The sequence below is a fragment of the Poecilia latipinna genome, unplaced genomic scaffold, assembly GCF_001443285.1.
Source record: "Poecilia latipinna isolate Pla-1442-1.1 unplaced genomic scaffold, P_latipinna-1.0 Scaffold653, whole genome shotgun sequence".
Taxonomy (NCBI): domain Eukaryota; kingdom Metazoa; phylum Chordata; class Actinopteri; order Cyprinodontiformes; family Poeciliidae; genus Poecilia; species Poecilia latipinna.
Window position 1 is genome coordinate 184,488 of NW_015113269.1, and position 27,790 is coordinate 212,277.

At 39.2% G+C, this 27,790-nt stretch overlaps 1 protein-coding gene across 4 annotated transcripts in view; it reads right to left on the reverse strand.

The window, feature by feature from the left end:
- The window catches only part of LOC106954394 (zinc finger protein 516), a 60,340-nt gene extending 35,170 nt beyond the window's left edge, over positions 1-25,170 (reverse strand). For 2 of the 4 annotated variants that reach the window (XM_015043859.1, XM_015043863.1), the window contains exon 1: positions 22,720-24,222. The gene's annotated coding sequence lies outside the window, so the exon portion shown is untranslated. Of the gene's footprint in view, positions 1-22,719; positions 24,223-24,278; positions 24,437-25,061 lie in introns of those variants that run through there. The other 2 variants (XM_015043861.1, XM_015043862.1) reach the window with 2 other exon arrangements.
- Positions 25,171-27,790: the final 2,620 nt, after the last annotated feature.

The window sequence follows — 27,790 nt, forward strand, 5'->3', positions numbered from 1 at the left end:
ACTGCTAATCTTAAAAAACTCACCTTCATATTCTGCACTCGTGATTTATTGCACTTTTTCTACCAGACAAAGTCACATGTTGACACCAGCTGGATTCAACTATTAGCAAGACAGACTTCACCGTGCTCAAAACGTTGGTACCACTTTAACATCGCTAGCGCTCACACTCCTAGTAAGATACTGTCCTATCAATAAGTTTGCAAATGAAGGTTTCTGGTTCTGCTACCTACAAAAAGCTAATTTGGGTTGCATTTTCAATTACATAAACAAGACAAGACTCAAGCGATATCTCAAATACTTCCTTCCAAAGGATGTTGACGTGAAGACGCTTGAGTTCTCGAGAAAAACCAAAATCATGTCTGCTAAGTCGTACATCACCGCCTGCATTGACAAAAAGGCTGAAGAGCTGCATTGATTCGCATCCAGCGTTTTTATCGCTGCACGGACTATAAAAACGATGAGTGAAAACACTCTTCGCCTGCCCCATTCACCGGGAAGCCGTGCCGCGCGTCTCGTTTTCAAACCTGCCTCCACCTGAGGAACACACATTACAGGAGCTGACAAGATCAGATAAGAAAACACAGATCTGCTTCGGAGTCTTTCTTGCCGCCTGCGCTTGTACAGGCGAAAAACACAGCCAGGCAGGATAATAGGGTTTCCAGTGAAATCTCCTAGTGACTCTGCTACAGAAAGAGTATGTGGGCAGTTGTTGAGAGAGGTTCACACACTGCTTTTTTTGTACGTACATACTTAGAAAATGTAAAATATAAGTATATTTTTATAAAGGGAAAAAAGAAAAAATGCTTACAGACAAAAAGTCCTGGTACACAGATCAAGTTATTTTCACTTTTTAACAAAAAAAAAAAAAAAAAAAACATAACCCATGTGTAAATTTAAGGCAGGATTGTGGGCTGGCCACTTCAGCCAACTAAACTATCCTCCAGTTTGAGCTACACGGTCCCTCACATACTTTATATGAAAAAGAAAATGCATTATTTTATCATGCGAAAAACTGAAGCATTTATGTTTTCATATGAAAGTAGAGCATACCACTGTTTCACTTCATCGGGGCCCGGTCACATGCAAACGCTTAGAGGCGTCTTTCCGCTACAGGAAGCTTTTCTAGAACTGGGCTAGTTTTATGGGTTCATTATCACACTCTTATATTTGCAATGCATTTAAAAATATTTACCAGTAACACACTTTCCTCAGAAAAAGGCACAGTATAGAGGTAGTGCTTTTTTATTTACCAGGAACTTGTGGATAGAGAATTGTGTAGGAAGACTCCTAAGTAAGTCCAAGGGGTTGATTTTTTTTTTCAACGTTTAAATTCAGTATCAAATTAAACTAAACAACAGCTCATGTATTCTATCAACTTTGATATTTTAAGATCTAATATAGTTAATGTCTGCTTGTATTCAAGTCTGGGAAAGACTTGAAACTTTGATCTTAAAATATCAAAGTTGATAGAATACATGAGCTGTTGTTTAGTTTAATTTGATAATGAATTTAAACGTTGAAAAAAAAATAAATCAACCCCTTGGACTTACTTAGGAGTCTTCCTACACAATTCTCTATCCACAAGTTAACAAACTTGTTTTCTATGATTTTGATGTGATTTCACAGTAGCTGTGTTTCCATTATAAATGTGCACAAAACTCTGTCAATATTTTGCTAACAAAATCGTGTTTTGCAATTGCAAAACACGATTTTGCAATTGCAGTGTTCCCATTAAGTACAAAAAAAACAAAACAAAATTCACACGTGAATAACTTGGTTCACATGATAAGTCATTACAAACCATGCCGCTTCATCATCATCCTCAAACTACTTCCTGTTGTCGTCTTCTTCATGGTTTATGCCAGCGGCAAGATCCGATCATTGAATGTGTGACTTTTGTGGGAAAAAATCTTTCTTGGCAGTTTTGCAAAATAAACCAATTTTGATTGGTTGATAAAAACCCCCTCATCGTCTTGCCAAAACTTTTTATCGTAAGACAAAAGTTTTTTTTTTTTTTTTTTTCCAAAATTGCTGTGTTTAGCAAATATCAAATTTCACAATTATATGGTCAGTGGAAACGCGGCTATTGTACATAACTATTGTTGGGAGACTGAGACCAGTCAAAAAGCACAGTCTCAGTGAAGTCTCTTTAAAAAGTGGCTCCAGCTACACCTTTTCCACAGTTTGTGATGACTCTGTAACTTCTGAATTTGGAGTTAATGAGACAGAGTCATCAGTTACAGTTTAGTTTCGTAGAAAAATCATGGTTTTCAAGTCCATGATGTAAGCGTCTCTGTCACTCTCGGTGTCTGAGTAAGACCTTGGCTGACACAGCTGCAGTGGGGAAGGGGGAGGTGGGGGGGCTACCGCTCAGCTTCTGCTGCTGCAATGGCCCTGTTCCACAGTGGGGTGATCACAAAAAAAAAAAAAAGGCCAGAACAAATTAAAGTTCTGGGGGGAAACATTTCAGATCTCGTAGTCGAAAGGGGTTGTAAAATGCAGTTTAGAACTTTAAAGCATCTTCCTAGTAAAAACACAAAAGAAACAAAATAATAAACATTTTATAGTAACAGCGTTTTAATGCCAACTGCCCTTTCGCTTAACAGGCTAGTACAAGTTTAAAAAGTAGTGTTTCTAAAATAATTTGCACTGAATAATCACCCTTTTTTCTGTCTCCACTGCTGCTATAAAACCTCCTTTGTTACAACCAACCATCCACATCTTTGAACATCTGCGTTGCCAGACTATTCTTGCATTGCTTTGTGTGTGTGGAGTGCTGTGGACGGTAACTTCATCTATTCACTTAATGCCATGATAATGAGCACATGCCCAAACAAATACCACTTTTCCAACCATTTCTACCACACTAACACACAAATACAAGCAAGATGGAAATAAATATTGCTTATTAATAATAATAATAATAATAATAATAATAATAATAATAATAATAATAATAATAATAATAATAATAATAACAGCCCTGTTTTACTTGTCTGACCTAATGTGTTGGAAACGGACTTACATAGGCATATACTGACGTTAATGAAGCGATATCATCTGTCCCTATTTACCACAATAAAGGACAACAAACTGCAGAAAGATGGCAGAAATGTATTTACATTTAACATTTTAAAGGAGAATTTTGACTATTTTTGCCCAATTTCTACCTCTAATTAGCTTACTTTAGATGCTGGGTGAGTAAGTCTAAAAGAGAATGGAAACGTTGACAGAGCTCCAAGTCTGCCCTCAAAATATATCTTTATGAATCGTAGCTAAAGGTCAATTCACCCCTTCACCACTTTGTACTTTTGAATCTTAGCAATAGGTTTCATCTCTTTATATTTTAATTAAATTCCCGTAAACAAGCTGCCATCTCCTGGGGTACTTCAACCATTATCCCATCACAGTTTATTTTTCTTTTCAGTTATGTATTATTATTATTATTTTTGTCAATTATGGAGATAACCGTCATACAAATGTTAAATCAAATTCTCAGTGTATTTCTAAAAACTTTGTATTACACTCAAGTTTGGTTAACATTGGTTGTTATCATAACTAGGGATAGTTATTCCTAATGAAATATACAAGATTAGGATCCCTGATCAGTTACGTATGTTTAGATTTCCTCACAGAAAACTACAAGACAATAGAAAGCGTCTTTAAACCATTAGCTGTCAAGGCAATTATGAAACGTCCCTCTCACAGTACAAAGCAGATGACTCAACTTCTAACCAAAAAATATTGAGTAAGTAACAACCAAAGCCACACAAGTCCAAAATTGAAAAGAGGTCAAAAGGACAAAGATGACACACACAAGCTCAAAAAGATAAGGCAGCTTTTAAAGAGCGTTTCATTTGAGAAGTCTGAGAAAAATAGTTAGGATTTTCTCTGTGGCAACAAATTTTATCTTCCTAAACTGCTTCAATTTGATCTTTCTTTTAACGTCTTATAGTTAAAAGACATTACACTTGATGTCTTTTAACTAAAGACTTCTCAAAACCTCTTCAACCACAGCAGACTAGTTTCTCTAGTATAATTCTAGTTAGTTCAAAGCTGCAAACTAGACGTTTATTGCAAAAAAAAAAAAAAAACACAAGCCAAATGTGATTTAAAAACATCATATTTCATTTGTATCTGGTGATTACATGTTTTTTTTATGTGTGTGTAAGATTTACTGAATATATCTTGGCAATAAAGAGCAACATTCCCTAAACACAAAAATGTAACATCTGACGTACTCATGAGCCTGGAAAGTCATCTTTACGTCATCAAAACATAGTTTTAGTCCCTACAGAAGAATTATTGAGGGAATTTGAGAGAGGAAGTGCAAACGCCAAAGTTTATAAAAAGTAAAACTAATTTATAGCTGACCATTAGCAGATCCTAAAGAAATACTCAAGAAGTTACATGTAAGCTCCACATCTGCCCAGGAGTTTAGAGCCAATAAGTAGAAGAAGAAGAAAAACAGAAACTGCACAAAAAACTAGGGCTCCTAGAAAGAGGATAACAAGCATTGTTAGAACTCAAGAGTTTTTCAGGCAGTCACATGACTCATTATCTTGAACCTTGAGTGGGAGCTTATGCGTCTTGTTATGATGGACAGATGTGCAAGGAGACGGAGATCCCCTCTGGGTCACATCTTATCAGGCCAACTTATCCACACCGATTAAATCATAGCGGCTTGTCAAACCCACCCAGTTAAAAGAAAAAAAACAACAACCATAAACCAATAAACGGAGCAAAGCAAGGCAGCATCAGAACGACGGGAACAGATGCACGTCAAGGACTGCAGAGAAGGCAGCGCGTATAATGAGAGGGAGGGCAGCAAGGCGAAGATAAGTGGTAAATAGAGATGTAAAGTCGGCAGGAGATGGATGGGGATAATAGGAGCGGACTGGGAGGGAGAACGAAACGGAGATGCTGCAGATGGAGGGAAGGAATGGAGGAAAATGTAGGTCGTGATCCACACGCCACAGAGCTAACTCACGTAGCAAGGCCCTGACTCCTGAGGTGTTTGGAAAATTGATCAGTAGCATTTAATAAGAAGGTACCAGTGCCAAAATGGCTATCAGCTGTGACTTAATGTTTTCTTTATTCTTATTAAATAAAAATACTTAAAGTAGAGATGTACTGGTGCTTTTTTTTGTTGATTTTGAATTGTTGAGAAGCTGGCTGAACCAATTCTAAGTATTCACTTTAAAAGTCGCCGACTTTTTGTGTGATGAGCACATTCAGCATAATTAAATTCATAGTGTTTGTGTTGAAAAAATTGGGAAGGAAAAGAATAAAAACAAGATCTGTGCTCACTTTAGCCTTTTTGCTATTTACCTAAAGTCTTGCTCTCTCTCGCTCTCTCACAGCCAGAATGAAGAAGACAAATCAGACAATATCTTTGTGCCTCTTTAATCAAAGCAGACCAACAGAGACCGTCTTTTGTTACAGGTTTGCTTTCAGTTGTTTTGTTGGGGGTTTTTTTAAAGTCCAACTGCAATGTAAAAAACAAATGAGTATGTTTGACATAGGTGCGTTTGTAAAAGGGTGGGTGTCTGGGTGCAGCAAATGACAGGTTGCCTCTTTCTCCTTCGTAAATGAATGTTTTAGTTAAGGAAGCTGAGAAACGTCCCGCTGAACTATTAGCTGTTACAAACTGAAAACAGGGATTTCTTACGACAGAGTGAAGAGATGCAACACTCGCAAAGTCAGGAAAGCTAAGAAGAATGATGCACTGAGTAGCTTGTGTTTACATCAGTTAAATGCACTTCAAGAATTATTTTGAGACTGATTCAAATAAATTCTGCAGGTCTGCTTTAGTTTGTTCTCTCAACTCCTGAAAGTCGGTTTAAAAAACCCCCCAAAACAACAGATTGCACCATCCTGTTGGTAAATAAGGAGCATTCCTCAACCTGTCTGTTTGCAATAAAGCTTATCAGCTTGGCCTGATGTGTAGCTGTGATCTTACAGGAGAGCAGCAACTGGATCCGCATATGGCAGGACCTTCACTGATGGCCTGGTAAACGGTAGCAGGCCGTAGCTAATCACCTAAATAAATGGGAAAATACCATGTTACAGTGAGAATTTTCCCATTGATTATTTTACAAAGATATGAAAAAATTATTTGATTATAATCTATGAAATGGATCAATGCGACATCTGTCACATACCAATAATACACTGTGTGGCTGAATGAAAATTGCTTTAAAGTTAAAACTGCCAGGAGTGTGAATAATTTCAGGCTGAGCTGTGGAAAACGTGGAAGCAAGAAACTGTAAAAAAATAATTTTACTTAGAGATATATTTAGCCAATTATGCAAATTAGGCAACTTTTGGTTTTGTTTTGTTTTTTACTGAACCTGGAATACTGGAATGCATTCCCCTTTAGTTCAAACCTTAAAATATTTTCTACACTGAACACAGATTTTTTTGTGATTTATGAAACTGTTCTCCATTTGTGAAAAATAAAAACGTCTCTAAAACACTCACCTTGTTCCCAGATCTCATACTATACATGTGTTACAGCCTCAATGCTAAATTACACTGTTGTTCAGCTGCTTAGACTACATCTGCTAAAGCTTCTAAAACCTGCAGTCTTGTTATTATTTAGACAAAAAGAATACTTTGTCTGATTTAACATTGATTCTTTACTTGCAGTCCCCGGCTTATTCTTGTTTCCTTTTTTGTCTTAGCTGTTCATATGAAAGTTTAATTCAGTTAAAACGTAATACTTCGGTCATTCTATGCATATCAGCCTTTTGTTTCAATGCCGTTGACAGAAAATACTTCCAAATCCTACAAGTATGAAGCTGCAGTATGAACAGCATGAAGCGGTCTGGCACAGTTTCTGACATTTTGACCTCAACATAAAAACACTTTTCAGAGCAGGAGCACATCCACTACAATGGAATATTAGGATCATACTAAGAAAAAATAAAAAACATACAATGATGAGAGTAGTCGTGATTTCAAGAGAATACATTTGTAAAAATAATTTTTTGACAAAGTAATACTACTACGAGAATGAAGTCGAAATAATGCAAGAATAAAGTCGTAATAATATGAGAACATATTATAATTTTATCACAATACTTATGACAAGCACATTGTTCCAAATTTATTATGACTTTATTCAAGTTTATTTTTCTAATACTATGAATTTATTCTCAGAATTTTATGACTTCACTCTCATAATTATATTTATTTTTTTTATTTTCTAAGCGTGGCCCTAATACTCCGTCATACATCCACAGTGACACGTATATTTCAAAATCAATAAAATAAAATCTACTTTATTATCTCACATTTAAACCTATTTGTTTCTAAGAGTGTCAGTGGCAGCGGCTTGACCTCTGAATGTTGATGATTTGCTTTCCAAAATTAAATCCATTCCCCCCCCCCTTCATACTACCAGGGTCGTGAGGTGAAGGATTTCATACAAGCTTCCACGGGGCAAAGGTGGGCTACATCTTGAATGAATCTATCACAGGGTCAACTCAGACATACGCGAGATAAACCACAACGCATGGCCACGCTCATTTTTAGGATGTCGATTACCTTTTACTTTTCTTAAAACACAGTGTTTACGAGGCAGGTATGCTACTGGTCACCAGTTCAGTTGGCAGGTTGAGAGATCCATGTCCTGAGTCGTTGCTTCCATCCACTGCATTTCTACGCCCACTTAAGTCATTCCAGGGTCATGGGGCGAGGCTGTTACCCATTTGCAGCAGTAAATGAGTAAAAGCCTGGATACACCCTTGAAAGATCACCAGCCCATCACAGGGACATCATACAGACAGGAAAGACAAGCAGTTTAAGTACTCAACTAAAATCTAAGGGTGATTTGGAGTCTACGGTGGATCCAGCGTCTGACAGAGCTGCTCTTGTGGGTTGAAACCGGATCATGCCCAGAAAATCCACCCTGCATTTGAATCTAAGCAACATCTTAGTTCCAAAAATATAGCCAGAACAAATAAAACCAACTTCTTAATAAAAAAAAAGAAAAAAAAAGATGAACTAGTCAAAGGAAGCACCGCCATCTGTTTAGCAGTAATCTATTCCTTTCCTTTACCATCGGAGTGATTTGCGTTACCAAAACAAGCCACTATGACAAAGATCAAGCAGCCGCAACAGCTCGACTCTGCACTCCGCCTAATGTCGGCCTGTAGATTCAGAGCAGAAGGTGGAGGGCAACAGGGAAGGCAAATGTTGCATCAAGCAGCCATGCCTGCCCTGCTTTCCCTGGAGGGGTCAGGCAGCTCCGGCGGGAGTTGCCTTCATCAGCTACTGCTGGAAACCAAACAGGTCTGCCAGGCCAGAAATCAGCAGCAGAAGAAGACCGGGGAATTGCTGGCAGCCACTCCCGCGCCGTTCCCGACTTTGCACGGTTTTTAAACGACGTCGGGTGCCGAGCGAAGGCTGGATGTCGGGATAATGAAAGCGGCGATGAGTCGGTTCAAAAAGACAAAAATAAAGACATGAAGTCAAAGACAACGCTGGTTCACTTGCATGAATTTGTATGACTCCCAAGATAAGCAAATCAAACAGCTGGGAGTTTGCACTGCAGCAACACGGCTTTAGTGTGACAGAGAGATAGCTGTAATAACAAATATGACTACATGTAAAAACACCTTTGTTTAAAAAAAAAAAAACCGATCTGATGAAGTGTTGAAGTGGAACTTATTATGAGATGCAGTGTTTGCAAACTGCACTACGTGAGGAAGAGATTGATTTTCTCCAGCGAGTCGAACATGGAACGCTACAGCAGACTGAGAAGTCAAGGCACTGTCCTGAAAGTGATATTGTTAAAATGCTGCTAGTTGATAGTTCTGCATATTTTGAGTTGGACCTCTGTTTAAAATAACAGCATCGGAAACCTTTTGTTGCTCTGGTTGGTACTCCACGAAAGATAAAAGAAAAATGAGAGGTTTTTTTTTTCCTTTCCTTTAAAGAAAAGAAAATTGGCACAGGCTGATCTGCTGCTCGCTGCTGGCAGAAACAGTTTTCACAAATCCTAATAGGTACGAGGATATCACACAGATCTATTTGGGACAACGGTGCCTGCCGCGCCTGCTGCCCAGGCACTTAAATCCAAGCTTCCCCAGTGAATCTCAGATTCAAAGTTGGCTGGCAAAAAAAAAAAAAAAAAGTGTTTTTACAGAGAGTCCCATCTGTATTATGTACAATGGACAAACAATAATGATGTACTGCAAAATTCCTTATTCTAGTCTCGGCTACCTCTCTGGGCTTAAGCATTAAGAGCCAGAACTGGGTCAAATTTCTCAACACGATTTTTCTTCATTCTCCTCTTTCTCGGTAAGATGGCCTTTTGGTGTCTTCCTTAAGACCACTAATTGGGTGATTCTGTTGAGTTGGTCAGGTATAATCTGATAGGATTAGCGACTGCACTCTTTAAATAGAGTTGCACAGCCAGGGATTAGATAATCACAGGCGGTCGCACTTAAGAGTAACAGATTTTCATCTATATGATGTGGGAAGAAGACACAGAAGGTGTCGCTACGGTGGGACACGTACATATGCTACCGTGCTTATTATATGGAGAAGATAAACGTGGGATCATCACAGAATTGCTCAGGATGTAGCACCAATTTGATATCATACTTTTATTTATGGATGCGAATGGGTGTACTTCCTGTTAACTCAACATTTGCAACCACTTCTACTTTACAGAAGTGTCGTTTTCTCAAAGGCGACGCCTTGTGACGGCAGCAAGCACGAGCCACAGGTAGCAACACTCTCGGCTGATGACGCCTCAGCCTTTTTCACAAAACGGCTCCATCATAAACGCATAAAGTCAATCGAACCTCTCCCGATTGCTTTTAGTAATTTAGAAATCAATAATCCAGCTGAAGATATTGGGCAAAACGAGCGAGTCATCATAAATCAAGCCTGCAACGTGGAACCAAAAGGAAGGTGGTTGATATAAAATCAAAAGACAAATGTTTAAAACAAATGTTTGTGATATTTTTAATCAGGTTTCACCTGAAGGAAGAACCTATGGCTGAGATCTTGTAATCCGTTCTGTCAAAATGAACTGTAGAGCAAGAAATAAACCACACAAGTCCTGGCCAGCTCGTCGCGTGGACCCCCTGTAATCACTACATTACGCACAAAAATGCTGGTTTATTCTTGCACCTCACTGCCTCACTTGTAGAGTCATGGTTATAATAGTGGTGGGTTAACTTTAACCCATCTCATCACCTCAGTCAAAAAGATCGCCAAGTCAAACCTTATAGGGTTTTATGAAAGGTGTTTGGCATTAATATGTTTATGTTTTTAGTCAAATAAAGACATATTTTACTGACAGAGCATCTTTAAGCTAAAAGCCAAATCTAGAAAGATGCACGAGCTGAACCCCAGTTTTTAAAGGACAAACAAGAAGAAAATGCTGTGCTGAAAGGACGTTAGTTACACCTCCTTCCTGCCATGTCCATCTTGAAGCAAGTCTTTTGAGCTGGAAAACTTGAAACCTGAGGAGGAGAACAATGCATATGCTAACCTCAACCCAGAAAAGACTCAACTAAGCCAGACTTCTGCCATATCTAAAGAAACTTGGTTGGGAGTGGGAATCACATTAGATGAAAAAGAAAGGCCAAATTATACCAGTAAGCTGACACAGGCTGATCTCTACAAACGCTGTCTTTACAAGTAACATGTTTATTTTATGATCTTCTTGCAATGGTAAGAAAATAATATATTTTTGCTGTAGTTCACTTTGTTCCATGATGCAGATCCATCTGCAGTCTAACAAATTAAAGTGAAAAATCTTAAGAATGCCATAAAATCAAACATTCCTAACAATTCACGCCTGTCTTGGCTGATGGTAAAACACTATACAGTCTTCTCCCAAATATTCATTTAGAAGGGCATGATAGCAAAATTAGTATTGCCTGACCTTAAATGAATCTATAGATTCAACTTCAGCATTTCCCTAAATACCGGAAGCTAAATTCATTAGTTTAGTTCGCTTCGTCTTCTTAGGACTGGAGGTGTGAGAGGTAGACACGAGTGGGACTCGCCCTTCTCCCCTTAACTATCTGGATGCAATGTAGGAAGAAGGCACTGAGGACATGAGAATAGCTGAAGGGAGGGTTAGTTGAAGGGGTTAGAGGGGGGTGGGAGGGGATCCTCGCAAAACATCAAGAGTGTTGCTGCTGAGAGCAGAGGTGGATGTTGGGGCAGTTAGATTGAGTTTATTGTGATGGAGGGAAGATGATGGGGGCCGGGGGGACTTCAGATCCTCCGGTCTTTGGTCTCCTTCCTCCCTAGTTGACTACAAGCCCCCCGAGCAACAGACGGACAGAGAGGGTCAGGTGGGAACTGAGGTGAGCAGCAGACTGCAGCCCAGGAAACACAATCAGGAGGCATTGTCCCAGATGAAGTACAACAAATCAAGTGTTTCTACTGTTCACCAGGCTAACCCAACTGGGTTTAGCTAAACAATACTAGACAATGGTTTATCTCACTCCAAACACACTGCATCTTGTTTTCCTGCCTTCATTACCCACGGTGGCACAACCTAACAAGTCTAATACAGAAGATTCCTTGACTCTGTGGTCTAAAAATGAAACAATCTATAAAATTCCTAAGATTTCTTGTGTGTCTTACTTCAAACTGATGCATTTGGCTAAAGATGCAAAGTTTGAGCATGATTTTACACCCCCTATGCACACAATCACTTTATGCTAAGAATTATGAAATATGAGGACATATTGCATAAGTTTGACAGCGAAAACAATTACATGAATCTGTTGTTACCACAACTACTACATGTATGTATTACTCGCAATCTTGACAGCAGTTTGTCTGTTTTGTCTGTGAACTACAATCAGGGATCAGACATGCGTAAGAAAGGGATCCCTGAACACAAAGAAGAAAGTCCTTTCTTGTACTTTCACAGAAAGTATCCCCAGGAACGCTGTACACGATGGACACTGACTGCAACCTGCGCTTGCATTCCCGGATTCCTCCTGCTTGCTGCTGAACTGTGTCTCTGATACATGTGTTTATTTTGGGTGAGCGCTGTAGCCCCTGGGCGAACATCCTCCTCCTCCTTCTCCTCCTCACCTCTGTACTCAGTGACCCCGCAGCCTGCTTGACCCCACAAGAGTGCCTCCAGTTGCTACTTCCCCCAAGACCTGGTTCTCTGCACCTCGACTGGAGGTGCAGAGAAATGTCAGATAAAAACTCAAAAATTATTGAGGGGTTTTTTTTCTGCCGGTGGTAAAAACACATGGTCACTTGGTTCTTTTAAAGAAGGATAACTTTTGGGTAAAGAAAGGAAAACCCCAAAATACCCCAAGTTTCCCTAGAAATGAATCTACCCTTCCAGATGGATGTTTTTTTGTTTTTCCCCCAAGTAAAAAGAAAATATATATATACATCAGTTTTGCTCTTATAGCACAATCATGTAGTTTGCCACAAAACTATTTTTTTGAGAAATGCCCCTTTATATTGTCTTGAAATGGGTTGCTGGGAATCCAAGAAAACGCTTTTCCAACCAGAAAATGCATCACTCATATGCTCTACCTGGCAGCAATAACCACAACACTCTTTGGTGTGGAAGTTGTTACCAAGAGAAATAGACAGCATAACAGTATTTATGTTTAATATTGTCCCAACAGACCGCCAGACTTTGATGGCTCCTTGGTTGATTTGTATTTTTGCAGTTTTGCTCCTTTCATACCCACGATTTGGTAAAGGAAAAAAGAAAAAGACCTGAAGCTTTATTATTAGAATCTTTATCTTTAGCACTCTCTCTCTCTCTGTCACAATACTTGCAGGATTTAAACATGTGGCCACCATTTGGGAATCTCAAGCAAAGTTGGACTCTACATCCTCTTGGAAACACACCCAGAGAGATTGATGTTTACAGTTAACAATGCTAATCATGCTAATCCCAAATATTTGAGGCTGAAAACATCCTAAAATGTAAATTTGATCTTATCTGTGTTTTGTGTTATAAAAACCGCGTTTTGCATCGACTGCACACTCACACCAAGGGACTGTATCTATGGCTTTAAAAAAATGAACGCTGTTACGTAAAATTCTTAAAGATGGTTTTAATCAGCAGGTGAAAGCTTCACATAAGCTTTACGAAGGAACAAAACAGAATGGAAATTGTTTCACAGTCTTGTAGCGATGTACGCCAAATTCTTGTACTAAATAATGTAGTTTTGTGCTATATTCCTAAATGAAGATAAAAAGAAACACCGCTATTTATCTTTTATATGCGCCATTTTTTTTTTGACAGGATACGCTCCAAATTTCTATCTATATGTATCTCCATCTCCCCCATCCATGCACACACAACTCACTAAAACACACAGTGGCAAGGTTAGGCTGACATCAGCGGCTAACGATCAGTTCCTGAATGATTAGCTGCAGTAGCCTGGAGACATTTCCAGCTTGTTTCCCTAAGTTAGTCAGACATGCAACATCACTGGCCTTCAGTCAAAACCACCCCCCCCCCCCCCAATACCCCCGATTCTCTTTGATTCGGCACAATTAAGAGAGTAAGCAGTAATGAATGAGAAGCTTAAGTATATATAGCGAATTTGGAGCAGTTGGGATGAATGAGGTGAAATAGGGAAGGAGAGAAGTTTGTTGTGTTTCAAGTTGTTTTTTATAGTAAAATGGAGTCAGATCAATAGGTCTTTGCGGGAGATCAGGCTGCACTGTTTGTGTCTTTATGGTTGAACGTGTCCGTTTGAGGGGGGAGGTTATATGGCAGGAAGGTATTTGCATCAAAGTGAAACCAAAGTTGGAATGACGGATTCCTTTCAAAGTGTAATCCTGGACTTCCTCTTTTTTTTTATTTCACCCTTTCACCTCCCACTCCCCCCCCCATTTTTCATTTTAAGTTATTAATATCAACTTCAGTTACACTTCTGCTCTGTCAGGTCTCCAGAATCGCTTATCAAAACTGCAAATACACAAGATGTCCTGCAGTTTCCTTCTAAAGATATTATGTTTTTTTTTTTTTTTCCTTTTCTGAGAATCTGAAAAAAAAAACACGTGTGGGCCTTCAGAGGGTGTTAATAAACTGGAACAGAATGCTAAAAAGGAGCCTCTCTGCTTAGGAAACAGATCACCCAACCCCCACTCACCCTTAATGCCCTCTGGGCTGCTGTGAGTTTGGATTAAGTTTGGGTGCCATGTTTCCCTCCCTGCCGAGCCTTGCGAGGGCGCACACAGACACCTACATGCTAAAGTTTGTGCGTGATCTTGGCCCGTCGCACCTAAACAAGGCCGTCAACAAAGCCATCTTGTCTCGACAGAAGAGGAAGAAAGAGCCCAGAGATAAGAAAAGTAGTGAGGTTTTTTTTCCACACTATTAGGCAATAAGAAGACGTGATGTTTTGTTTGTATACAGCAAAGTATTGTGTCTGTATGAGTGTGATGAACTTCATCACACTGTAATACAGAAAAAAAGCGTTGATGGATGATGTATGTTAAGTGATTTGAAAAGATAAAGGATTATTAAAAAGTGTTCATAATCCAAAGCTAACAAAGTTTTATCTTTAGTTTCTATTTTACTGCCAACTATTTAAGGCACGAGTGAGTGAGTGTGTGTGTGGCGGGTGCCAGCTGTACGTGTGCAAAGCAGCGGATCAATAATGGTAGTCCAACACGGTGACATCTGGGCTGGACAAAGAGCGCAGTTCCTTCCCCTTCCTTCCCTTCCTCCCTCTCTCTCTTTCTCTCTCTCTCTCCCCCTCTCTCTCTTTCTCTCTCTCAATCTCTCTCTCCTTCCCTCAATCCCCGATCACAGCCACGTGTTTCTCCAGGGCTATTTCTCCCAGCTAATCTTATTTCTCCCCTTTAATCCCGCGGCAATCACAGCAACAATGCCAAGCGAGGGTTCACAGAAACAGGCCCAAATCTATTAACCGTGATCACCGCGTGTCATACTCCAAACCTGACGAGCGCCCCGCTAATGAATCCAGTCCTTTCAGCATTCGGTTTCATCGGCTCATCAATAAAACGGAAAATCAACACGAGGGACAAAGATGGAAACGGCGGCAAACACGGCTGACCCAAAGTGAAACTCTGTTCAATTGATTGAATTTCTGACTGTACGGAAAAAAATATATATATTTTAAATATATATATATATATATATATATATATATATATATATATATATATATTTTTTTTTTTTATAAACTCATTTGCTGGGTTAATGCTGCGGAGACTAAAGGTTGCATATTTTTCTGAGTGGGAAGTGATATTTTAGTTTCCAAGCAATGACTGACTGTTTTGTTGTAATGGTAATTTTTTTTCCACAGATAAATTACTTATTAGTTTGTATTGTGAAAGCATAAGAAAAAATGACAATGACTTATTTCAGCCAGCTGACTCACAGTGCACAGCACCAGGTGGGAGAAGGGCCAAGGTGGCTCTATGTTTTCCTCCATACAGCTCTAGACACTGACATTTGTGGTGGTAAACCGTAGAAATTTGTGAAAACTTTCTATGCTGGAATGTTGCTAACTGGTTCAGATCTATGAAACAGTTTTAAAGGTATTAGGTTTGGCTCAATCTTCTAAAAGATTTAAAACAGCCTGCTGCATATCTTATTCGTCTGACAACCTTCTTTAAGTAAATTTGTTGTGATAAACAATAGGGGCAGGTATTTATCATATCGCTTATCATTTATCACGATAAATTTCTTATCTTGACAAGATTTTTGATTTATTGCCATCATGTCATTTAAAAAAAAAAGCTCAACTGTATGTATTGTCAGAATAGTTATTTTCACAATTTCCTCTGCCATTTCACCAATGGGAGCATTCGTAAGTGCCAATAAATTTGAAGTTATGATTAAATGCAGTCACTGTGTAAAGTTTAGTGACACAAATCTCACTTCTACATGTGATTGTGGTTGCTGTGCCATTCAGTCAAAGCAATAAAGTTTCCTAAAAAAAGAAGTAATAAATAGTTCTTATTGTCTCTTGTATCATATATCGCAGTAGCACCACAAAATATCGCGATAAAACTTCAAGTCCATATGGCCCATCCCTAATACACAGAATTGAACTAAAAAGAAATTTATTTTAAAAACCATTAATACTTCCGTAGCGATCTAAATAATGGGTTTTCTTTTCTTCTTGTAGCCTTATTATTAGACATGAATTACTTTAAAACCAGAGACATTGGTTTCCTGGTTTAGTTGAAAACCTAACCCAGCATGCTTTGACAAACCTCTGACCCAGCCCAATCGGGTTAAATCAACCTATGATTAGAGATCGACAACTAACCCATATTTGACCTGTGACCAGGTTAGAAAGTAACTCCAGTTAGTTTGTTTTTAACAAGTTATGAAATGATGGAGCTCTAAAGTAAACTAGACATTTTAACTACCATCCATTACAGGTTAACATCTTATTTAGTAGTACAACAAATAGAAATATGTACAAAATTTGAATGCATAGTTATTTTGTGGTAATTACTTTAGTTTACTAAAATTTCTCAAGTTCATATGGTCTACACCTACTCAAGATACAGGGAATTTGTAGGCATTCTCAAAATGACTAATGTGAAACTTTGTTGTCAGTAATTCATTGGTGTAACTGAAGCTACATGGGTTTCAAATTATTTCAAATCATTAAGGTTAGTAGTTTTACAGTTTTGAAGGGCAAATGTTCACTTACTACCAATAAGATTGTGGATTGTTTTCAAAGACACACTGTTCTCTCTAATCACTGTGACTAATGTCAGGACCTGTCCTTTGCGTTATCAGTAACCCTGAAACAAAACAGGAAATTTGAATAGGATCAACTGTAGGCATATAAATAATATGCACATTGTGTCACTGTTTTTTCTGTGGGTAGTTTCTTGAATTTCAGAGGGGGTTTTCCACCACAACAGCAATTAACTGAAGAAAAGAAAAAAAAAGTGAGCCTTTGTCATAACAACAACATTGGCGATAAGAATATTTCCTGATATCAATTTTGTTTCAAGAAAGAGCAGCAACAACTCTACGCGAGAGCACAACAAAGGCTAAAACGGCCTTTTACCTAAATCACTGTGACTGCAGATCCCCCCGCCCACCAACTCTACCCCCATTGACCCCTGTTCTATCTTAACCCTCTGATTGCCACATCATATTCTTGGCACTAATTTAGACAACTATCAGACTTCGCGCCCCAGGGCCCGGGCAGTCTCGGCTTTGCTCGTATCAATCCACGTGGATGCAGTGGGTGCAGGTGTGACCCAAATACAGGGATTAAATACCCCACCAGTTTCCAAAACTTTTTAGCAACAAAATGGATGGTAGTCTAAAAAAAAAATCTACAGAAGTGCTGTCCCCTTCGAATCCAAATTCCCTCTCATTATCCAAGGTTGGTAAGCAATACGCTTCCCACGGAGGGCTCATTTATAATTTAATCCAGGAGCGTGGTGTTTCAAGGCTAACCCAGAGAGATTGCCCTTTCAGAGTGAAAACCCCCACCATGCAGCAGGGGGAATCAATGCCATCAACCAATGCCAGAACAGGCATGAGACTCTGGATAGAAATGACAGAAATGTCTGGACCATCAGCGAAGAGATAGTCGCTTTTTTTTTCTAGTTTATTTTCATGGTTTGTTTCATCGGAACAAAAAGGAAACAGCTGCTAAAATAGGTTCTCGCACTTGCCATTTCCTGCTTCTGTTCCTAATCCAACCTCAATATGCCACACAAAGTTATTTAAGCCTTTGAACGCAGATACACTTTTCGCGTTCAGGCAGAAAGGACTGATACAACCTCAAGCATAACAAGGCAGAGACAAGAGGGAGAATGCTAGAGCAACATCGACTGTACCTGGTAGGGAATAACGTGACTCGATGACTTTTTCTCACATCCATCAAGTCAAAACTTCTTGCAATTGAATGTTTACAATGAAACTAGCCAGCTCTGGAATCTCTTAGGAAATTCCTCTTACTCATTTATGCTTTTCAAGTTTTGTCTATTTTATACCCAACATGATTTGGGTACAGCAAGGATCCCCTTCGTACTTCGACTCAATCTGTGGGGAAGTGTTCCACCTGCTTTGACAGATGATGATTTATAAGTAACTTGCTATATATTCTCATAGTTTACTTTGAGAAAGTATCCTGATGAGAGTCTGATGCATTTCGTATACCAACAGTAGGTTGTTCAGAGTTATTTTGGTTTGATCAGGGGTCAAAATCTCTTATGTGCCGCCTGGCCCAGAGAAGAAGCAGAACCACAATTTTCAGGAAAACGACGAATGAAAATATTGCACTACAAATGTATTTTTATCATTTAACAAGCATGTAATTTGCAGAATTCAATTAAACAGTTAAATAACAAAAGAAATTGACTATTACCCAATTATTATGTACTGTACATAAATAGGAAATGATTTGTTTAAGGGCACAAACTGAAAGTATTGGAAACTGGAAGGGAGGGACTTGATTTAGAGCCAATCATTTATATTCCAAAGAAAATGAACGAGTCTCCAAGGATTTCCACTAAGGCCACTAATACTGTTCAAGAGTAAAAACAACAACAACAAAAAAAAAAAAAAAAAACAGGGAAAGAAACATCAAACTGTACCCTTACTCAGTTGTTTTCAGATCCACCCCATGCTAGGTTTGTGGTTTTTTTCATCTGTCCAAAGAGTACAATGAGACTGAAGCACAATAATGGCTCTGCTCATGGTCACAAACCAAGAATAGGGAAACCTTTGGCTTTGGATTCATGTGGTACAATAAAGGGTTTATTTTTAGATTTTTATTTTTAATGGCTCTGATTTTGCATGGAGGATAGGGGATAGCTTGTCGTTAGCCTCTAGGTAAGTCCCATAGCATGTTAGACTTTGTAATATCAGTTGCGACAAACCCACATGTTCCTGACTAGGGTTGGGCATTTATCGTATTGTTTATCATTTATCGTGATACATTTCTTATCATAAGAATTTTGATTTATCGTCATGATAAATTCTGATTAAATCACCCAAAACTGTCTGTATTTTTGGGATTGTTAGTCTTACTGTTTGTTCAATGAGAGAATCAGTACTATAGTAAGTAATAATACATTTAAAAATATGATTAAAAGCAGATTGCATGTGCAGCTTAGTGATACATAGCACACTTCTTTAAGTGACTGGTGTCCTACAGTCGCATATTTCATATGGGTGTGTTGCTGTGCCATGCAGTCACAGTCCTACAGATATCTAAAAGAGAACTAATAAATATTTCTTATTGTCATTTTTATTGTTACCACAATTGTACCACAAAATATCACGATGAAACTTCAAGTTTATATCTCCCACACCTATTCCTGACAGTGGAAAACACTCTCACTACCAGTGAGGTGTTACAGCTGGTTGCCATGGAGACTGAGCACAAACTGATGGATGAACGTTATTGCTGACCAAGGAGTTGCACTGACTTTTAGGCAATAAAATGTGTTACTTTAAGCTTTTCCCCCCACCCCCAAAACAGAAACACAACACAGCAGAAATCTAAATGTTAGGGTGGGACATATTAGGCGATCACAAGTAATAACAAGCTTTTTACATTACACACTGTAATTTGAGCCTTTCGTTGATGATAACTCGAATAAGGGCTTACGAGCAACATGAAATGCTGCTGAAATAACAGCTCACACATAATAAAAGCGCAAGTCAAAGGAGAAGAAAAAACCAGCACACCACTAAATCCCGGTATGAGTAGGTAAAGGTAAATGACTAAGTCCATGGTGAAAAGGCACAGGGCAGTAATGAGTAATGAAAACAGCCGTGTTAGTGCTGCCATTCAGTCGAGGGCCTGGTGCTGTGGAATGTGAGGCACCATTCATTCACATGGGTTAAAAATGCATTTCTGCCACCACAAAGCCCTGCCTTGTCCTCATTGTTTCTCACCACACCAAGAAAACACTTCCACATTCTGGAAGGACAAGAGAAAAGAAAAAAAAAATGGAATTGCTAATTTTACACCCACATGTATGGGAACACAAAAAAAGAAGAAGCAGAAAAAAAAGAGGCAAGCAAGTGAAGCAAATCTTTGGAGGAGATAAAGAGTCGTGTTAGAGTAGAAAGTTTGATCACGATAAGCACGTGGATGAAGAAACAAGCACACAAGCACCACACAGAAGACAAACACTGCTATTGACAAAAGCCCAAATGTATGCAGCGGTTCTCCAGTGTATGAAAAGACAGACAATGGCAGAAGGCGACCAGATAGAGAGAAAAGAAGCAGAAAAGAAAGTGCGCTGCACTCGAAGCATGTACGTTTTTCTCTTCTTATTTTTTTTTTTCAATTTTACATCTTATTGATCTTATGCTGTGCAAAAGCAGGAGCATGAATCACATCTGGATTAGGAAACCTGAAAAACAAGACACTATTACGCATAGGTCAGGTTCCTCTTTTGCTGCACTTTACAATACCCAGCGAGTGGCTCAAAGGGTTTCCATTTACCCAAAAAAAACAACAAAAAAAACAACTTGTGTAATTTGTGGTGTCAATGGAGAGCAATAGTAGGTGGCGGCTGTAACATAAACAGGTATCACAACTTTGAAGTAAATCAACAGGTTTCACAAAGGACTTCCGCAGTCCAAGAGGATTACATTATTATAATCAGATATCGACATTTTTACATAGACGTGCGTTCTATCTCATGGCCTATTTGCATAAAGGCAGCCTCAAATTCATCAACATAAAAGGGAAACATGTCAGAGTGTAACAAATTGTCCACATTCACCTTTTTCAGAAAAAAAAGACATCACTCAAAACCAACTTTTGTCACTCTTACCCAAAACATTCACAACTGAACGACTTCATCTTTGCATCCAATCAGCCCTTCTGTCCAGCTTGACGATTATTTTTGAACAAGCTTGTTATGTTACACTTAGAAGATGCTGTACAAAACCACAGAGTGAGCACTTTGTCAGACTGAAGAAGAAACATTTAAGATAATGTCTGCAAACTGACAAGGGGGGAGACAATGTAATCCTGTCTGCAAAACAACGTGCCGTCTCTTCTCCCTTCTTCCCTCCCTCCCTCCCTCTGCTATCTGTTTCTTTCTCTTTCCAACTACGAGTTAGTGTGACATCACAGCAAAGGGGGAAAAAAATATGTTGGGTTGGGTGCATCCATGACGGTATTGTTTATAAAGTAAATCTCAAAAGGAGGAAGAAAAAAAGAGAAAAACGCTATCAAGTAGTGAAAAGTTGCAGCTGATGATCTCACACACGCCGTCAGTTTGAGACAGATAATAACTGGAATACAAACGGCCAACACACAGCCCTATTATCACACTGCTCTAGAGCTGTGTATGTTGGTGTGTGAATGTGAGTGTGTGTGTGTGTGCGTGTGTGTGCGTGCGTGTGTGTGTGTAAAGTCAGCTACTATAGGCTACTGTTGGAAGTTAAAAGCCCAGTACCGACTGTTAAGGCATTTCCTTGTTTTTATTTTTGTGAAAGTGCAAAAAAGAAGTTGCGGGCACACACACATACATATTCTGTGCGTTCTTTCTCCGCTGGCTGTCTCTTGTGGTAAACACTGTAGCCAGTTGCTAATGGAGGAACTCTACAAAGGCAATGCCCACAATGTCTCAACAAGTACGTTTTGTTTGCTCTACTTGGTTTCTTGTCACTTTTGTCGTGAATTCACCCTCTTTGTTTCTTCGTGCCCTGTTTATTGGTATGACAAGGTTTTTACAAAGTTTTTTTTCTTTTTTTTTTAAACCTACTAAGATTATTTAACCGTGCCTTTCCGTTTAGCGAGATGCCAGTGAAAAAGTGGCGGAGCGACCAGATTTCTCTGGTTGTATGTGCCGTATAGCAACGCAAGTCCTTTGCCTCCCCTCCCCTTCTCACTGCAATGATTAATTAATAATTTATTTTAAAGCTTTTTACACAGCTTCCCCAAGCTGGCCTAAGACTGGCACGGACTGATTCGTGGACGTACCGAGGTTTAAGAAGAAGGGAAAAAAAATCCAAACCACAAAAAACAGAATGTGTCAGAGTGAGCCGAGTTTGAAGTATGGATGAAGACTACACTGCCCCTCCCCCACGTGTTGCTAGGCACTGCCGGTCAGCTGGCTGAGGCTTCGACAATTTTTTTTTTCCTTAAATTCTTCAATTTGTACATTGTTCCAGAGGGAGAAAAAAAAAATGGCACCACCTATCACTCTTAAAGAGACGGCGTCAATTTAGCACTGGAATTCTCAGCACTTTTATATTTAGTTCATTGAAAAGATTGTTTTTTTCTTAAAGTGTCATTTTGTGTTTTACTGGCTATTTTTCTCCCAACTCCTCATTTAGTATTATGTTACTGTGTTATTTTTATCATGACAACCTCATATCAGCCCATGACCACATTCCAATGATTATCAGTTAAGGACTCCAGATGTTTACAGCTGTGTTCTGTTGCTTTATAACATTACAAACTCATACTTTGACATCCCTCTAAGGTAAAACTATTTATGGTTACTGACTTTTTTCCCACTAAAACAAGGAGAAAATAATCTTATCAGTGAAAAACTCCCTTGAAAAACCTTTATCTCTAGTAAAGCACCTAACAATTTTGCTACTTTTTTATTTCATTTTTCTCTGTTTTTTTTACTATACATGTTTGCTTAACTTTATGAAAATGTTGAACTTCGTGAAAAGAATCCATTCTGCACAAAAGGTTGCACAACGCCACCCTGAAAACAGCCAGCAATAATATACATACACAGCCACTTCCTTACCAGTTAAAGCAGCACTCGGCTCAAAAAAACCTCGCAGGAAAAAACAAACCGGTGCAGTTCTCCAAAACCAAAACTGTACACAGCTTCAGAAGTGAAGATCCAGTAGAGATACACGAACACAGAGACACAGAGATAGGGACTCCACTGTATTTTGCACACTGACAGCAACAAAAAGAGGAGAGGAAACCCGAACTAAGTTTGTCAAAAAAGAAAAAAAAAAAAAATCGGGACAAGAAATTGTGATCTCTGGTGAATTCCTATCTCCCGGTGCTGTAGAAGAGCACAGGTTCTTCTCTGTCACTCTCCTCTTTCTGTTTCTCTCTGCGTGTTTCTCGTCTCCTATCGTTTCCCTCATGCTGCCTTCAGGGGTAGTCGGAAATGTCGTAGCTCAGAAACAAACCGACGAAATAAACAAAATAAAAGCCTACAATGTGTTTGTTAAACACCTGTTGGATATTATGCGAATTAATAATTATTTTTTAAGTCTTTATTTAAACCAGAATCCCCAATTGTTATAAAACATATATGTAAAAAAACAAACAAACAAAAAAAACGTTTCCCTTTGAAAAAAATAAGACCACGCTATGTATGCTTTTCTAGTTCAGGCAGACACAACAAAACGTTTATCTGTTCACTTCTCAAACGAATCTAGCAGTTGTATATTTATCTCCAACTAAGGATGGAAAGGAACTAAAACTTGAAATAGCTCTGTTTCTGATGAAGCGATGGAATGGTGAAGTTTCAGGGAGTACCTGAACCCACCGCGAATGGAAATATGCCCAGTGTGTGTATGTGTGAAACGCTGAGAACAAGACCGAGGGCGAGAAAAAAAAACGAGAGAGAAGGAGACAAAGTTTGTCCTCCTGGTGTTAGACCTCGTCACCACACCCCACGCAGTCCCCCAGCTCGGAGCAACGCGAGTTCCTCTCTATCTGTCCTCTTCCTCTATCTCTCTTTGTTGTTTCACTCATGTCTCCTGCGCTTCCTCCTCGAGAGGAGGATCAGCTGGCGCGTGCGAGTGTGCGTGCGCGTCTGCGTAATTATAAAGTGTCCAGAGAAGAAGAGGTTTTGACGCTGGACATTTGTCTCCCATGCAGCTCGCGCTCCATCCCCCTGTTCCCTGCGTGCTTAAAACAATCCACGCCACACCGCGTGAAATTGAATTTTGGGTAAATAGGTACGGCGACAACATCTGTGACCGGGACTTGTGCATACAAAAAGAAACATGCACGCACCTGTAGGCGTGTGTGTGTGTGTGTGTGTGTGTGTGTATATATATATGTCTGTATGTGTGTCTGTGTGTATCGAAACGCTTAGCAAACATTCGCGCGCGCACAGATCGCCCCAACCTGCGCGTGGGCGCTATCATCACCATCATCATCATTTATCAATAAGGGGGAAAAGTTAGAACATCAAGCTCACGTGCACGCGCACACGATCATCCCTCACTTCCACATGTTTCCGCAACCCCCCGCACCCTCAACCTCCTCCCTCCACCACCTTCAACACCACCACCATCACATCTCGACGTGCACGCGCACGACTACGCACGCACTCACCCGCGTGCAAGCGCAGAGATTGAAAGAAGAAGAAATGCGACACACCAAAGAGCTTCCAGCGGTTTCAGATCCTCATATTGGCAAGTCAAAGAAAAGCGACTACTGGCACCTGTGCCCCGTTCAGTGGCAGTTATGCCACGTCTATTATGTAGGACACGACTTCCTAATATGGATATACCCCCCACACCCCTCCTCCTTTACCCCTCCCTCACGTCCACCTCTCCCCCTGTATGCCTGCTGCTGAGTGAATAAAATAATCGCTTTAAAAAAAAATAAAAAAAGAACAGTTCTCTCCTCCTCTTGGGTGATTCCTATCTTTTTTTGTACACCATTTATAGCTCTGTAGGTATATCTGCCATCTCTGTGTTTGAGGGGATTACAGAGTGCTTTCCAAAAAAAAAAAAAAAAAAACACTAACATGAGCTGGTGGAAAGTTTGCTTTACCACAAGGTTTCTCAAAGAAGCTTCAATTCCAACTTTATCCTGACTTTAGAAAGCTTGATTTCATTTATTAAGCATTAAAATTGAAGTTAAAAAGAAAGTCAATAAAGCATGCATAAAACTTGAAAAAAAAATCTACACACAGATACCCTTATATATATATATAATTTTTTTAATTAGCCACAACACTTCTAGCTGTAACCTATTTATATATCAAGATCAAACTGTCGCCTTCCACACACACACATACACACAGTCTATTGAGGAAGGAAGGGAAAAAAAAACACTTCACTGAACTCCGTGCGTGGATCAAAGACGAGGAAAAAGTAAGGTCGGTCTTACCTGCTTTATTCACGAGAGAATTCCAGGGTGACTTCAAGAAGCAGAGACAATCCTAAAGGTGAAAGCATGCTCTTTGCAGTGTATGCTGAAGTGCATGATTGAGTAGGTCGAGTCCATTCCGTCCCCGTGGGGGTGGGGGGGAGAATAAGAGAAGGGAAGGTTCTCCACATTACATTTTCACATCGGCTGTTGTGTTACGCTCGCGCGGTAAAAAAGCGCCGCACGTCAGAAGACGTCACGCGCTACTGTAGATTCGGCCTGTTTTGAGCTCGCGGGAGAACTCTGACGATTTCCTGACGCCCCCTTGCACGAGCTTGATGGCTGCTCCCGCATTAAATGGAACTATCTGCTATTGTCTCATCAGCGAAAAGTTGTTGATACCGCTGGAGAGACTCTGAAAAGTGGCCCAAAACGACGCGACACTGCCAGTATGCAGATATATTGATGGGATTATCGGATTTATGAAACGTGCAGCACAATTACAGGTGGAAAATACACTGGGAGTCATTTAATACACCCCTTTGTCAATCGAGAGGCATTATTTTGACAGCGCGTGAGCACCCGAACTGCTTATTTGGGTCAAACAATAACGAACTTTTTTTCAGCAAAATTCAAAGTAATTCTATCCTTTATCAAATGTCTTTACACATAGGCAAATAAAACAGTAATGAGGACAGGATGCCTTAGTTACATGCGAACTTTGCGACTGCCTAGCAGTTCAAAGTCCTCCGAAGCCATGTTGACATATGCACTAGTCATAAACACATATAACTAAATTGGAATCCCAATGAAACAAAAACAACTAAATTTATTTCAGTAATTAAATTCAAAAAGTGAGACTAATGTATTAATTACACATAGAGTGATAACATTACAAGCTGTTAATTTTAAGACTATTGTACACATTTAATACAAAACACAAAAATCCGAATAAATTCCGGATTAATTTAGAATAAATTTAATATCAATTTCTGGTGAAATTGAATGCCAGAATTATGATTTGTAACAGAAAGAATCACGTGACGTTGTATTTGAGCATAACAACGATAAGTTGAGTGGAAGGAAAAAGTGTGGCAAAAAAAGGTGCACAGGCAACAAGAGTTACCTGTGTTTTATAGGTTATAAGAGTTCATATTTTCTTGAAAACTGAAATTGGACTTCTTTTATTACTTGAAAGCCACAACAAATAAATAAATAAATAAATAAATAAATGATTGACTTCTTTTTTAATTAAGTCCTTAAAATAAGTTAACTTTTTGATGATATTCAAATGTTTTGAGATACACCTGCATGTGTGTATAACTTCTGTATTTATTAACATTTCCTTTCATGTCTGCTGGGCACTTCAAGAAGTTGCAGAGTTTGCAAATACCTTAGACCATCCCTGTTTAAAACAAAAATGTCTTTTAGGAAGGCAATGGTTTTCCATGTTGCTTGTGCACTTTGTCTCCCACATTTTTTCCTCTCACTCAACTTTTCCATGAATAAGCCTAAATAAAGCCCTCTGTGAAGAGCCAGCTTCTCTAGTAATGACCTTTTGTGGCTTTCCCTCCTTGTAACCGTGTCAGAGAAAATTCTGCTTCACCAACGTCATAATGTTTTCTTTTGTTTGTTTTTATGACTTAAAGCAACTAAATACGAAAATACGAAAAGTGTGTCCTGTTGTATGCCTGTTTAAAATGTCTGCTGTTACACAAATGTTTGAGCAGTGCTGCTAGCTCACTAAAACATTTGAAACTCATGAGTGCTGTGAATTTTCCCTTGTAAAGTACACAAAAAAAAAAAGTTATCCCCTCTAGCCAAAAAATTTGCCAAAACCTTGTCGTTATACAAGGAAATCACAGCTGTCTATCTTATTATGAATTGAAAATAAGCCAAATTTAATCCTTTTGGCCTTGGATGATAACTTTTTTATTTTCGTCCAGCAGGTTCTCAATCCTGTTCCACGTACGCAAGATGGAATGTCAAGCAGCAAAAAAGTGGCAAAAAAAAAGTCTTCAGATAATGACCGTGACTACCACGACATAAAGATTAACGGCTGCTACAGTTTCGACTGTAAAATCATCAAGCATGCCAGCTTGCTCAAAGCAAAAGTTAATCTCACTAATCAGGTCATTTCTGACACACCCGGAAAAAGTCACCAGACCTTTGTTTATAAAAGCAGGACCTGAAAATCAAGAAAAGCTTGAAAAATTTACCTTTTGATTAGATTGTAAACATCCAAGCAAGGGTTCCTTCTTGGTTCTAGTAATACTGATCGCACATATATTCAGATGGCAGCAGTTTTATCATATGGTCAACTGCTCAGATCACATCACCACCCAGTTGTTTGCATATTTTAAGGATTAAACATCCTGATGGTTTTCAGATATATGTGTTGATGAAATGAGCTCCAGCTCTCTGTGCACAAAGTTATATGTAGTCACTGTCACTCGGCTTTGTTGTTTTGGGTGCTATGTGGAGGTCAGGGTTGTTTGCTCAGCCCGAGAGCTGTGACAAGGAGCTATGCAGCTGACTGCAGATGTACCGGTGACTCAAGACACACGGACGTCTTGTCAGCGACGGGCCCTCAAATTATAGCGGCAGAGATGCTTCTGTGAGTCCACAGTGCCCAGAGCTTCAGAGGGGCTTCCTACGCTTTTACACCCAACACTTACAATGACCAATGTGAGGAAACGCAACGTTGCTTCCTTTTCTAGCTGCACTAATAGTCAAATCAGTTCAAAAAT